Here is a 15,577-nt window from a genome sequence, read left to right on the forward strand (position 1 = left end):
AAAGAGGTAGATAAATGGAGGGACACACCCAGTCTTGTAGACAGCAGTTCACCTTAGACTAATCCAGAGGGTAAACGAAATCCACCAGCTTCAATGAGGAATTGTGTGACATTTGACAAACTGGTCCTGAAAGGATGAACACGTGCAAAAAGGAGCCAAAGCAAGGCAGCAGTAAGGAGCAAAGACCTGGAAGGTTTACACTATACAGAAATCAGGAGACTGGGGACCGGCAGAGACAGATGGAACAGACCCAAGCTCAGAGAGAGTGCGTACATTTTACAGACATCTGGGGTCAACACAGGGGAAGTGTCGCATTGGGGCGGAAAAGGTGGTCTTCTCAATAGAAAGTGGTAGATCGGCTGGAAAGTCATATGAGAAAAAAGTAAATCTTCAGTCCCATATCACCCACATTAAAAATAAAAATAATTCCAGATATACTACAATGTTGAGACAACTGATTAAGCATGGACAGTTGATTATATAGCAGTGCTATGTCAAAATTGAATCTCCTGAGTTTTGAACACTGTGTTGTGTTTATGCAGGAGAATATCCCCTGGATAAACAACGCTCAGTATTTTGGAGTAAAAGAGCATAGGACCTTCAACTGTTCTGAAATAATTCAGAAAAAAACCAAACAAAACTATACACAAAACGTGACACATGAACCGTAGGAACAGGCGAAGAGATGCACTGAACTGTGAGACCCCAGGTCGAGAGGCGCTCGATGCGCTCCTGGAGGAGAGCAGAGAAAGGACTCCAGAGAGAGAGAAGGGATGGAGCCAGAGCAAAAACAACGCCCAGGTGTGGACGTGACTGGTGATGCAAGTAAAGTCCAATGTTGTAAACAACAATACTGCATAGGAACCTGCAATGTTAGGTCCATGAATCAAGGCAAATCGGAAGTGGTCGAACAGGAGATGGCAAGAGTGAACATCGACATTTTAGGAATCAGTGAACTAAAATGGACTGGAATGGGTGAACTTAATTCAGATGACCATTATATCTACTACTGTGGGCAAGATTCCCTTAGAAGAAATGGAGTAGCCATCATAGTCAACAAAAGAGTCCAAAATGCAGCACTTGGTGCAATCTCAAAAACGACAGCATGATCTCTGTTCGTTTCCAAGGCAAACCATTCAGTATCACGGTAATCCAAGTCTATGCCCTGACCACTAATGCCAAAAAACCTCAAGTTGAATAGTTCTATAATGACCTACAAGACCTTCTAGAACTAACACCCAAAAAAGATGTCCTTTTCATTACAAGGACTGGAATGCAAAAGTAGGAAGTCAAGAGATACCTGGAGTAACAGGCAAATTTGGCCTGGGAGTACACAATGAAGCAGCGCAAAGGCTAATCGAGTTTTGCCAAGAGAACGCACTGGTCATAGCAAACACCCTCTTCCAACAACACAAAAGAAGACTCTATACATGGACATCACCAGATGGTCAACACCGAAATCAGATTGATTATATTCTTTGCAGCCAAAGATGGAGAAGCTCTATACAGTCAGCAAAAACAAGACCAGGAGCAGACTGTGGCTCAGATCATGAACTCCTTATTGCCAATTCAGACTTAAATTGAAGAAAGTAGGGAAAACCACTAGTCCATTCAGGTATGACCTAGATCAAATCCCTTACAATTATACAATGAAAGTGATGAATAGATTCAAGGGGTTAGATGTGATAGACACAGTGCCTGAAGAACTATGGATGGAAGTTCATGACATTGTACAGGAGGCAATGATCAAGACCATCCCCAAGAAAAAGAAAGGCAAAAAAAGCAAAATGGTGTCTGATGAGGCCTTACAAATAGCTGAGAAGAGAAGAGAAGCTAAAGGCAAAGGAGAAAAGGAAAGATATACCCATTTGAATGCAGAGTTCCAAAGAATAGCAAAGAGAGATAAGAAAGCCGTCCTCAGTGATCAATGCAAAGAAATAGAGGAAAACAACAGAATGGGAAAGACTAGAGATCTCCTCAAGAAAATTAGAGATACCAAGGGAACATTTCATGCAAAGATGGGCACAATAAGGGACAGAAATGATATGCACCTAACAGAAGCAGAAGCTATTAAGAAGAGGTGGCAAGAATACACTGAAGAACTAGACAAAAAAGATCTTCACGACCCAGATAATCACGATCGTGTGATCACTCACCTAGAGCCAGACATCTTGGAATGCGAAGTCAAGTGGGCCTTAGGAAGCATCACTACGAACAAAGCTAGTGGAGTTGATGGAATCCTAGTTGAGTTATTTCAAACCTAAAAGATGATGCTGTGAAAGTGCTGTACTCGATATGTCAGCAAATTTGGAAAACTCAGCAGTGGCCACAGGACCAGAAAAGGTTTTCATTCCACTCCCAAAGAAAGGCAATGCCAGAGAATGTTCAAACCACTGAACAACTGCACTCAGTTCAGTTCAGTTCAGTCGCTCAGTCGTATCCGACTCTTGCGACCCCATGGACCGCAGCATGTCAGGCCGCCGTGTCCATCATCAACTCCTGGAGTATCTCACACGCTAGTAAAGTAATGCTGAAAATTCTCCAAGCCAGGCTTCAACAGTACGTGAACCAAGAATTTCCAGATGTTCAAGCTGGATTTAGAAAAGGCAGAAGAACCAGAGATCAAATTGCCAACATCCGTTGGATCATAGAAAAAGCAAGCGAGTTTCAGAAAAACATCTACTTCTGCTTTAATAACTACAGCAAAGCCTTTGACTGTGTGGATCACAACAAACTGTGGAACATTCTTAAAGAGATGAGAATATCAGACCATCTTACCTGCCTCGTGAGAAATCTGTATGCAGGTCAAGAAGCAATAGTTAGAACAATGGACCGGTTTTAAATTGGGAAGGGAGTATTGTCAAGGCTATTTATTGTCACCCTGCTTATTTAACTTATATGCAGAGTACATCATGTGAAATGCTGGGCTGGATGAAGCACAAGCTGGAACCAAGATTGCCAGGAGAAATATCAATACTCAGATATGCAGATGACACCACCCTTATGGCAGAAAGCAAAGAAGAACTAAAGAGCCTCTTGATGAAAGTGAAAGAGGAGAGTGAAAAAGTTGGCTTAAAGCTCAACATTCAAAAAATGAAGATCACGGCATCCAGTCCCATCACTTCATGACAAATAGATGGGGAAACAATGGAAACAGAGACAGACTTTATTTTCTTGGGCTCCAAAATCACTGCAGATGGTGACTGCAGCCATGAAATTAAAAGATGTTTGCTCCTTGGAAAAAAACCTATGACAAATCTAGATAGCATATTAAAAAGTAGAGACATTACTTACCAACAAAGGTCCATCTAGTCAAAGCTATGGTTTTTCCAGTGGTCATGTATAGATGTGAGAGTTGGACCATAAAGAAAGCTGAGTGCTGAAGAATTGATGCTTTTGAACTGTGGTGTTGGAGAAGACTCTTGAGAGTGCCTTGGACTGCAAGGAGATCCAACCAGTCAGTCTTAAAGGAAATCAGTCCTGAATATTCACTGGAAGGACTGATGCTGAAGTTCCAATACTTTGGCCACCTGATGTGAAGAACTGAGTCAATGGAAAAGACCCTGATGCTGGGAAAGATTGAAGGCAGGAGGAGAAGGGGATGACAGAGGATGAGATGGTTGGATGGCATCACTGACTCGATGGACATGAGTTTGAGCAAGCTCTGGGAGTTAGTGATGGATAAGGAGGCCTGGCATGCTACAGTTCATGGGGTGGCAAAGAGTAGGACATGACTGAGCAATTGAACTGAACTGAAAAAGTGGGAAAGAACGATAAAGCAAATGTAGCAAATTCTTACCAGCTAATGAGTCTGAGCAAAATGTATACAGGAGTTCTTTGTACTTTTCTTAAAACATCTCTGTTAAATTTAAAATGATTTCAAATCAGAAAAAAAAAATTTTAAGAGTACACAGAGAATATCACAATGCCCATGAGGTAAAGGAAGATTTCTTTAAACATAGTATCAAAATTGCCATTGAAAAAAAAAATTAATAAACTCACTACATCAAAATTATATTAAGAAGATGACAAGACAAGCTGTAGAGTGGAAGAAGCTATTTAAAACTTTTATCTGGCAAAAGAGGCCTATCCAGAGTAGACAGAGCTCCTGAGAAGCTGTGAGAAAAGAACAGACAACCTGTTCTACAAACGCGTGGGAAAGAAGGTTTAAATGGGCACTTCACAAAGGAAGACGGCCAAACTGCCAGAAGTGTGCAAAAGTGCTCAAAGTCATCACTCATTATGGAAACTCCACTTCACTATAAGAGATTCGGGACCACAGATTGCCTGCCAGTGCTCAAGATTCACGATGTCCAGCATCTGTTACAAAATTAACAGGTACGTGAAGAATCACAAAAAAAGGGACTTCCCTGGTGGTCCAGAGGCTCAGACTCCACACTCCCAATGTGGGGGCACCAGGTTTGATCTCTGGTCAGGGAACTAGATCCCACATGCTGCAACTAAGACCCAGCACAGCCAAACTAAAAAAGAAGGAAAGAAAGAAAAAAGAACCACATAAAGGAGATCCTCAGGAGGAGAAAAATCGGTAGGTAGAAAGAGACTAAGAAATGACAGAGAGGAGGGCATTAACAGGCAAAGACTCCAAACCAGCTAGAAACACAATCAGAAAAAACTTTCAAAATGTCAAAGCCAGAACTCATGAGGGGAGGAATGCAACATACAAATAAGAACAAAATGGAACCACGAAAAAGATCAGTAACCATGAAGAAACAGCAATGGAAACTCCTCCATCTAAAGCCTAAAGAGAAAAAAGGGTCTACACTAATAAATAAACAGAGCCTCGGGATCTCAGGGACAAAACATGTTTAATTGGAGTTGTGCAGGGAGGGGCACAAGATAATTGAAGAAATAATGGTATAAGTGCACGTGTCCGAGAAGCTCAACAAACTGCAAGCAGAGATAAAAGCAACCTAAAAAGAAAAGACACAACTTGTAAAGAGACACGCAGAGAAGAATGACTGCTTTCCTGAGGGGGAAAAATGCATTTCAGAAAATAAGAGAATGCCTACTGAACGCAAAGTAACAGTCAACCTAGAATTCTATATCCAGCAAAAATACCCTTTAAAATTGAAGGTGACAATTGCATAGTGAAAATTCATTTCACTGTATATAACTTATACTTCAATAAGGCAGATTTTTTTTTAAAAGTGATATAAAAACCTCTTTGCGGTTTTTTGGGATTAATCACTAGTCCATCACTAGGACTATAAGAAAAGTTAAACGTAATTCTTTAAGCAGAAGGAAAATGACACCAGATAGAAATTAGTCTATATGAAGTGTAAAGTACTGGACAAGGTAAACGTGGGCAAATATAATAGAGCTTTTTCATATTTTAAATTTCTTCAAAAGAAAACTAGACAGCCACATGAAAAAAAAAAATCAGAACCTTGACCATATCTCACACTTTATACAAAAATTAACCCAAAATGGGCCACAGACTAAATGTAAAACCCAAAGTCATGAAACATCTAGAAGAAAACATAGGGGGAAATTCTTTTATAATTTTGTTAGGTAAAGACTCAAATATAACACCAAAAGCGTGATCTGCAAGAGAAATGATTAACCACTTAAACTTCGTCAAAAATTTTAAATGTCTATGAAACACATTATTAAGAGGAAGAAAAGACAAACTACAGTCTGGTGGAAAATGTTTACAAATCACATACCCAACACAGGATTTTCCCCTGGAAGGTATAAGGAATACACAATATCAACAATACTCAATATTCCAACCACCCAATAAAAAGACGACAAAGACTCAAAGATGCACTTGGCCAGAGTGTATACAGATGGCAAATAAGTGCACGGAGGGTGCTCCACACCGTTAGAGAAATACACAGGGAGGCCGCAGTGAGGCCCCACCGCAGACCGCGAGGACGGCGTTAAAAAAAGACAAAACCAAGTACCCACGAGAGCACGGAACAACAGGAACGCTCGTGCTCTGCTGATTGTGATGCAAAGTGACAGGACTATTTTAGACGAGTGTTTGGGCAGTTTCTTATAAAGTTAAATACGTCTTACTGTACCACCTATGATCTCACTCCTAGGCTAATTTACCAAATGGAACTGAAAACTGAAGTGTGTGCAAAACCCTTTTTTTTCACATGTTTGCAGCAGCTCAATTCATAACCACTAAAAACTAGAAAAAATCACAGGTCCTTCAACCGGCAAATATTGGGTTGGCCAAAAAGTTCATTTGCGTCTTTCTGTAAGATGTTAAACCCACTGTGGCAGTACTACTCAGCAGCCAAAACACAAATGAACCAAGAACTCATACAACAAGAGTGAATCTCAAGTGCATTCTGACTCAAAAGACCATACACTGTGTTATTCCACTGATGGGACAAAAACAGACCAGTGGTTGCAGGAGTTGGGGGAGAGGAAGAAAAGACTACGGTGGGGCCTCACGGGGATGATGAAATGCGTGACGTGACACTGCTCTGGGTCTCGATTATGGAGGTGGTCACACGACTGTATGCCTTTGTTTAAACTCAGAGAATAACGTGCCCAAAAGAAGAAATTCTACTCTAAACTGTAAAAGTGACTAGAAGTAGAAAAAAGACACCTGGTTGTTTCAAGTAAAAACAGTAACGTTAACAAAGCTTCCCTGACGGCTCAGCAGGTAAAGAATCCGCCTGCAGTACAGGAGACACAGGAGACTCGGGTTCGATTCTTGGGTCAAGAAGATCCCCTGGAGGAGGGCATGGCAACCCACTTCAGTACTCTTGCCCGAAAAATCCCACGGACAGAGGAGCCCGGCGGGCTACAGTCCAAAAGGTCGCAAAGAGTTGGACGTGACTGAGCACACGATAAGATTCAAAACAGCCTATGAAGAAGTAAAATATTTTACAATTTCACAAAGAACTACAGCAGATACAAACACACTGTTGTGAGGGTCCGAGTTCCACGGGAGGGGGCTGTGTACCTGAGAAGGTGGATGGGATGAGTCACAGATTCGTGAGGCAGCTCGAGACAACACAAGCGTGGAGGGGGGGAGGTGAGGGAGCCTGATGGCAGAGCTCAAGAGGAACCCTGGGGAAGTTCAATCAGGCAGTGGTGAAAACAGGAGAAAAGAAAACATGACAATAAAAAACCAACGAGATGACAGATCTGACCTTAACCCCCTTGAAAATTACGTTAAATGTAAATAGTCTAAAGACTCCCAATAAAAGATGCCAAGACTGGATGAAAAAGCAGATCTCAACCGTGTGCTCAAATATCATGTGAAATAGTGGGCTGGGTGAATCACAAGCTGGAATCAAGATTGCCAGGAGACATATCAACAACCTCAGATATGCAGATGAGACCACCCTAACGGCAGAAAGTGAAGAGGAATTAAAGAGTCTCTTTATGAGGATGAAAGAGGAGAGTGAAAAAGCTGGCTTGAAACTCAACATCCAAAAAACTAAAATAATGCCATCCAGTCCCATTACTTCATGGCAAATAGAAGGGGGAAAAGAGGAAGCACTGACAGATTTTATTTTCTTGGGCTCCAAAATCGCTGCAGATGGTGACTGCAGCCATGAAATTAAAAGACGTTTGCTCCTTGGAAGAGAAGCTATGACAAATCTAGACAGCATATTAAAAAGCAAAGACATTACTTTGCTGATAAAGGTCCGTCTAGTCAAAGCTATGGTTTTTCTAGTAGTCATGTACAGATTTGAAAGCTGGACTACAAAGAAAGCTGAGCACCAAAGAATTGATGCTTTTGAACTGTGGTGTTGGAGAAGAGTCTTGAGAGACCCTTGGACCGTAAGATTCAACCAGTCCATCCTAAAGGAAATCAACCTTGAATATTTACTGGAAGGAATGATGCTGAAGCTGAAGTTCCAATACTTTGGTCACCTGATGTGAAGAACCAACTCACTGGAAAAGATCCTGATTCTGGGAAAGATTGAAGGCAAGAGGAGAAGGGGGTGGCAGAGGATGAGATGGTCAGATAGCATCACTGACCAACAGACATGAGTTTGAGCAAACTCTGGGAGATAATGAAGGACAGGGAAGGCTGGTGTGCATGGGGTCGCAGTCAGACACGACTTAGGGACTGAACGACAGCCATGTGCCACCACGTGCAGCGAGTGAGACACAGGTAGATTAACAGTGTCCTAGCTTTTCGCCTTTTCATGCTGTTCATGGGGCTCTTAAGGCAAGAATACAGAACTGGTTTGCCATTCTCTTCTCCAGTGGACCAAGCTTTGTCAGAACTCTCCACCATGACCCACCCGTCTTGGGTGGCCCTGCACGGCATGGCTGCTAGTCTCACTGAGTTACTGAGAGAGTAAAGGACAGGGAAGCCTGGCGTGCTGCAGTCCATGGGGTCTCAAAGAGTCGGATATGACTTAGCGACTGAACAACAACAGATTAACAGTAAAAGGATGAAAAGAGCCACCAGCAGGTAAACACTAAACATAAAAACATAAGAGGCCTGGCGTGGCAATTTTACTGTTTACAAAGATCAGAAATGGATAAGTTCCATGAAAGATACAAATTACCGTGGTCGGAAGGGGAGAAAAGAGAAATCTGAATAGTTCTAAACCTCAACTAACAGAAGCGAACTAACAGAAAGTGAACATCACTCAGTTGTGTCCGACTCTTTGTGACCCACGGACTATACAGTCCACGGAATTCTCCAGGCCAGAATACTGGAGTGGGTGGCCTTTTCCTTCTCCAGGGGATCTTCCTAATCCAAGAATCGAACCAGGGTCTCCTGCATCGCAGGCGGATTCTTTACCAACTGAGTATGAAAACTGCAGGCCCAAGTGGTTTCACTGGTGAAAGAACGCTTAGGACAGAAACAACAACAAACTTAAACTCTTACAAAAAATAAAGGAGAAGGGACATTAGTGTATCATCCTACAAAACCAGCAAACACACTACAGGCAGACTACGGATAATTAGCTTTCATAAATGCAAAAAAAAGGAGAACAGGAAAGATATTCCCATCTGAATGCAGAGTTCCAAAGAATAGCAAGGAGAGAGAAGAAAGCCTTCCTCAGCGATCAACGCAAAGAAATAGAGGAAAACAACAGATTGGGAAAGACTAGAGATCTTTTCAAGAAAATTAGAGACACCAGGGGAACATTTCATGCAAAGATGGGCTCGATAAAGGACAGAAATGGTATGGACCTAACAGAAGCAAAAGATATTAAGAACAGGTGGCAAGAATACACAGAAGAACTATACAAAAAAGATCTTCATGACCCAGATAATCAGGATGCAGTGATCACTTACCTAGAGCCAGACATCCTGGAGTGTGAAGTCAAGTGGGCCTTAGAAAGCATCACTACGAACAAAGCTAGTGGAGGTGATGGAATTCCAGTTGAGCTATTTCAAATCCTGAAAGATGATGCTGTGAAAGTGCTGCACTCGATATGCCAGCAAATTTGGAAAACTCAGCAGTGGCCACAGGACTGGAAAAGGTCAGTTTTCATTCCAATCCCAAAGAAAGGCAATGCCAAAGAATGCTCAAACTACCGCACAATTGCACTCATCTCACACGCTAGTAAGGTAATGCTCAAAATTCTCCAAACCAGGCTTTAGCAATACGTGAACCGTGAACTTCCAGATGTTCAAGCTGGTTTTAGAAAAGGCAGAGGAACCAGAGATCAAATTGCCAATATCCGCTGGATCATCGAAAAAGCAAGAGAGTTCCAGGAAAACATCTATTTCTGCTTTACTGACTATGCCAAAGCCTTTGACTGTGTGGATCACAAGAAACTGTGGAAAATTCTGAAAGAGATGGGAATACCAGACCATCTGACTTGTCTCTTGAGAAACCTGTATGCAGGTCAGGAAGCAACAGTTAGAACTGGACATGGAACAACAGACTGGTTCCAAATAGGAAAAGGAGTACGTCAAGGCTGTATGTTGTCACCCTGCTTATTTAACTTATATGCAAAGTACATCATGAGAAACGCTGGGCTGGAAGAAGCACAAGCTGGAATCAAGATTGCCGGGAGAAATATCAATAACCTCAGATATGCAGATGACACCACCCTTATGGCAGAAAGTGAAGAAGAACTAAAGAGCCTCTTGATGAAAGTGAAAGAGGAGAGTGAAAAAGTTGGCTTAAAGCTCAATGTTCAGAAAACTAAGATCATGGCATCTGGTCCCATCACTTCATGGGAAATAGATGGAGAAACAGTGGAAACAGTGTCAGACTTTATTTTTTGGGGCTCCAAAATCACTGCTGATGGTGATTGCAGCCATGAAATTACAAGACGCTTACTCCTTGGAAGGAAGGTTATGACCAACCTAGATAGCATATTTAAAAGCAGAGACATTACTTTGCCAACAAAGGTCCATATAGTCAAGGCTATGGTTTTTCCAGTGGTCATGTATGGGTGTGAGAGTTGGATGGTGAAGAAAGCTGAGCGGCAAAGAATTGATGCTTTTGAACTGTGGTGTTGGAGAAGACTCTTGAGAGTCCCTTGGACTGCAAAGAGATCCAACCAGTCCATCCTAAAGGAGATCAGTCCTGGGTGTTCATTGGAAGGACTGATGTTGAAGCTGAAACTCCAATACTTTGGCCACCTGATGCGAAGAGTTGACTCATTGGAAAAGACCCTGATGCTGGGTAGGATTGGGGGCAGGAGGTGAAGGGGATGGACAGGGGATGAGATGGTTGGATGGCATCACTGACTCGATGGACATGGGTTTGGGTGGACTCAGGGAGTTGGTGATGGACAGGGAGGCCTGGCGTGCTGTGATTCATGGGGTCGCAAAGAGTCGGACACGACTGAGTGACTGAACTGAACTGAAATGCAAAATTCCTTAAGAAACTACTGGCAAATTAAATACAGCAATATGCAAAATGATAACACATAATGCCCAAGTGGGGTTTATCCCAGGAATACAAGGGCGGTTTAACATTTAAAAATTAACTGATGCAATACACCTCATCAATAAATTAAGTAGAAAACCCAACCATTTCAACAGACGAACAAAAACATCGTCCCACTTACACAAGGACGTCCACAGCAGCGTCATGACAAAAGCCGCACACACCCGCCCCTGGTGGCACGTCCGTGGCACGGGAGAACGACCCGGCACCTACAAGGACCGAGCACCTACACTTGGAACCGCAGGGACGAGTGGGTCTCACGATGCAGCGAGTGAAAGAAGTCAAGAATAAGAGATTCCATCCTGTGTGATCCCCCTTAAGCAAAAGCGACGGTGACTGGAAGCAGGTGTGTGGTGCCCAGGGTTGGGGTAGGGACAATCCGGGACAACTGTGAGGGGAGCAAACTGCTGCATAAACTTGACTGTGGTGCTTGCCAAATCACGGTGACCAACCTCATCACCTGTATGCTTGAAAATGGCACATTTTATTTCGTGTAAACACTGATATAAACAGAAGGAGGGAAGAGGGAGGCAGGACTGCCCACCCAGCACGGGCGAGTCTCAGAGTCTTTCTGCTGATGCTCCAGCCAGCCTGGAGTGGAGACAGCCTGACGGTTTAGGTGATGGACAAACGTCCCCAGAGGACAGAAAACAGATCCCAGGCTGCCTGCAGCTGCGAGGGGGCGGGGGTACCTGCAGAGGTGTGGGCGTCCCCAGAGTGACAGACACGTCCTCTCTGACTGTGCTAATGGCCCCACACCCGGTCTCAAATGGGTACATTTCATACCCATGTCACTGGGGTATGTAAGTCACACCTCAATAAAACCAGCTTAAGAAGCAATCTCAGGGCATTGGGGGGTGAGGGTTAAACGGGACACTGCAGGCGGCCAGGGAGGCCACCCCTAGAAGCCCTCAGGGACGGGTCCCAGATGACACCTGGGGTGCCGGCCAGCCTTCGGGGCAGCCTTTGGGGTGCACAATGGGACAGACGCCTGGTGCTGGCCCCTCTCACCTGAGCTGCCAGGATGCTACTTCAAAAGAGAGAGGATCCCCCAACCCCAGGCAGGGCTCCCCACCCTAGACAGGCCGGGGTTTTTGTTGCACTCTCACAGGATGATACCCTCACCCCCAGGCCAGGAGACACACTGCCTGCAGAACCAACCTCGTCTTCTCCCTTCTCAGCGGGACACCCAAGCGAGAGCCTGTAGGCTCTGAGCTGCGGGTGGGAGCAGTGATCGCCAGGCACCCGGAGGCCCTGCTGGAGAGACGCCCCACTGTGTAGAGGGGTGGATATCGCAGGCTTGGCCCCCTCAGCTGTAAGATGGGTCAGCGGCTGCGCTGACCTCACAGGTCATGCTGGGCAGGCCTGGCTGGGACAGGGCTCAGTCGTCCCGCACGCAGGAGCCATGTGCAGCCTCTGCTCGGAGCAGGCGGAACCTGGGAACAGACGTAGAGCCGCTTGCCAGCACCCACCCCTGAGCACCGCCGGGTCCATCCTGCATCCAGGCGTGGGGATGGCAGGCTGACCCGGAGGAGGAGCAGAGCCACGCCAGGCCACCAGCAGCGTGGACACCCGAGGCGGTCCCCGCCCGGGAAAGGGTTAACGCGGAAGCGCGTGGCTGGCGCGTAAACACCCAGGCGCCCGGGTCTCAGACGCCCACGGGGAGCACACCTGCCTGCTGACCCAACACCTGCACAGCGAGGAAGGGGCAGGAGGTGGTCAGACCACAGAGAACGGGGGAGGGGCCCGGGGCAGCGTGGGTCCCAGCTCTGTGGCTCACCCCCCGCCCCACGTTCCCCGACAGGGATGAGGATGAATCATCCAGGGCATCTCCCCGACAGACGGCGGTGCAGGACCTGCCCGGGATGGAGGAGACACGCAGGCTGGGAACAGGAATCCAGGGGGGCTGCTGGGGGACTGCGATGCATTCGCTCATCTGTAACGCTCCATCCCGCGATTTCTACAAGCAGGGGCCCAGCGAGCAGAGGCCGCCGGCGGCTCTTCATGGGGATGAGGCTGGGGCTTTGGTCTCTGGCTCCTTCATGGCCCTGCACGCAGGGTGCTGGTCAGAAGACCCCTGAAGGCCACTCAGGCCACCCTCTCCCTTGGCCAGGAAAGAGAAGGGACTCCAGAGAGCCCGAAAGCTCCAGGAGTCCACCTTCGAACACTCCAGGTTCCACCAGCTTGGAGCCCTGCCCTGCCTTTGTCCGGGTGCCGGGAGAGGGGCACCTGGCTATCGAGAGGCCCGTGGCGGGTGTGAGGACGTCCCCCGCCCAGACTCGGCCAGGGCACAGCGGGAGCCTGGGGTCCAGGAAGCCAGCACCCAGGGAGCAGCCAGCCACTGGGGACGGGCCCTCTCCGCCTGCCCGGCCCCCGCGGACCCTCCCCCACAACCCTCTTCCCAGTGCGCCCGGCACCCAGCGATGCCAGCAACGTCACTGCCGATAACCTAGATTTTAACCAAGAAATCACACACCCCCCTCCCTGCCCCACTTATGGGCTCACCGAGGAGAACACCCAGACCGGAGCCTCGCAGGTCAGCTGGGGGCAGGGCCGCTCCCAGGCCCACTGTCCCCCCCATCTCCCAGCTTGCTGCCACCACCCTGTCCCCCTCCAGCACCTCCAGGGACGTGGGGTAAGGGGCTCCAGGGGCACGCAGAACTTGCTGAGCCGTGCCCGCCCCAGAGGACTTGGCATGTGGTCTCGGCGGGAGAGGGGCTGGGGGGAGGCCCAGGCACAGTCAAGGCCGTGGGGCAGCTCGGTCTCCCAAGGCCCCCCCATGCTGTCCACGGCCACTGTCCACTGCCCTCTCAGAAAATGCAAGGCCACAGGAGAGGGCCAGGCTTGTGCACCCAGAGCAGCAGATGCCCCCAGATGAGCGCCTGCCCTGCCCGCACATCAGCACCGCCCTCAGCACCCTGTCCCGTCTCTCACCGCCTCCGACTCGCCAATGCCTGAGGCCATACGGCGAGAGGGGCTGAGCGGGGAAGACCCTGGGGAGACAGCTGTACCAGGCCCCCTCTTGGTTTGGCATCGCACCTCCAGGACCACGGGTGGGCAGCCCCACCCCTGGGACCTCAGCAGGTTTGGCCCTGACCCCTCCGCTGAGCCCTGTCTTGCTGCCGGCATTTGTGTGTGTGGGGGTTCCTTAGAGGCTGTACGTCCCGGGGAAGGGGCTTGGGAGCCACCTCAGCTCCCTCTGGGCACCACTGGGGGCTGCAAGGGCGGGAGGGGGCAGAGGGTGCCGCCCACAGGTGGCTCCTGGGGTCCCAGCCAGGCCTGACCCACACCTGAGCTTGTGGGTTTCCTGGGGTCAGGAGCACTGAGCCCTACCTTCTACCACTAAGAGGAAAACCCCATCCAGACAGAGGCGGTCTATGTGCTAGCATCCTGCAGAACTCACACAAACGTGACAAAAACGCGTTCAAATAGAGTGCTGGGCTCCAGGGACGATGACACCCAAGCCCGTGGGAGCTGTCCAGGGCACTGCCACCCCTGCAGCCCTGAGAGCGACCCTGAGAGGGGCCCAGGTGGGCCAGACCAGGGCCGAGACCCAGCCACCCAGTCCTCGGCCGCTGGGGACCAGCTGTCCCAAGGGCCTGAGTTGGCCGGTGCTCCCGGCTCCCCATGCCCATCCCCCTAGGACGGATGGACCTGCGCTGCCTGGAGGTGGATGAGTGAAAGGGGGCGGGCAGCGTCGGCCCCATTGGGGCACGAGGGCACGGGTAGTCTCAGGGGAGGAAAGAGTCTCCGAACTGCCCCTGGGCCCCGCTCTGGGAGGTCACTTTCACTGGCACCAAGCTTCCGGCCAGTCACTGGACTCGGGCCTCGCATGCAAATCAGGCCAGGCAGCAGGCCAGGCACACAGCCGGTCTTCGGGGAACACGGAAGGCTTGGGGGGACACACAACCCGGGGCCTCGATGGTGGGACCCTCCACCCACGAATCCTGAACCCTCTCTGGGGGCTGTGCGGCAATTTACAGGTAGCACCAGGCGTCTCAAGTCAGAGTGTGCCGGCTTTATGGTCCCAAAGCAAGAGTCCTCCCACAACAAGGGCTGGGGGGACGCTCGTTGCACTCAGGAGGCACTTTCTGACCTGCCCCGTGGTGCTGGCCTGGGGAGCTGGCTGCGACCGGGAGGCTCCGAGGACGCTCTGGCCTCAAGGCAAAGGCACATGGGAGGGGGAAAGGGCGGAGGTCAAAGGTGACAGAGATGGATCTGAGGGGGCTACCTCACTGCCAAGGCCACCGAGGCCTCAAGCAGGCAAGGGGCCAGCTGGGGCTGCATGGTGCCCTGCGAGCCCTCAGGCAGGTCCCTGGTCTACCAAGGCCCACAGTCTTTTTCATCTGTCCAGAGAAAGCCAGGGTCCTGGCCCACATGCTCCGCTGCAGCTAAACTTTTCCGGGGCCTCCCATCTCACCTGTGGTCGACTTTATAAAGTCCTCAGCTAAGACCTTGCAAGAGGGACCCAGTTCCTGCCTGTGCCTCAGTGTCAGCTCCCGCCAGCTCGTCCGGTCTGAGCTGGGACTGACCCCTGCACGCCTCCAGTACGGTGGCCGCCCTGAGCTGTGCCGGCCCTGGGATGTGCCCATCTCCCCGCCAGGCTGTGAGGCCACGGGTAAGGAAAGGTCGGCCTCAGTGCCCACATGGGAGGTGCCTGGAGGGCCTGGCTATGCCCGTGGGTGGGAGGCCGCAGTGGTGGCGGGGGCTGGG

At 48.7% G+C, this 15,577-nt stretch overlaps 1 protein-coding gene across 3 annotated transcripts in view; it reads right to left on the reverse strand.

The window, feature by feature from the left end:
- The window catches only part of NACC2 (NACC family member 2), an 82,828-nt gene that overhangs the window by 25,463 nt on the left and 41,788 nt on the right, over nt 1–15,577 (reverse strand). The gene's annotated exons all lie outside the window — the stretch shown is intronic.

This window comes from Giraffa tippelskirchi, chromosome 4, assembly GCF_054371585.1.
Source record: "Giraffa tippelskirchi isolate mGirTip1 chromosome 4, T2T-mGirTip1v1.2.pri, whole genome shotgun sequence".
Taxonomy (NCBI): domain Eukaryota; kingdom Metazoa; phylum Chordata; class Mammalia; order Artiodactyla; family Giraffidae; genus Giraffa; species Giraffa tippelskirchi.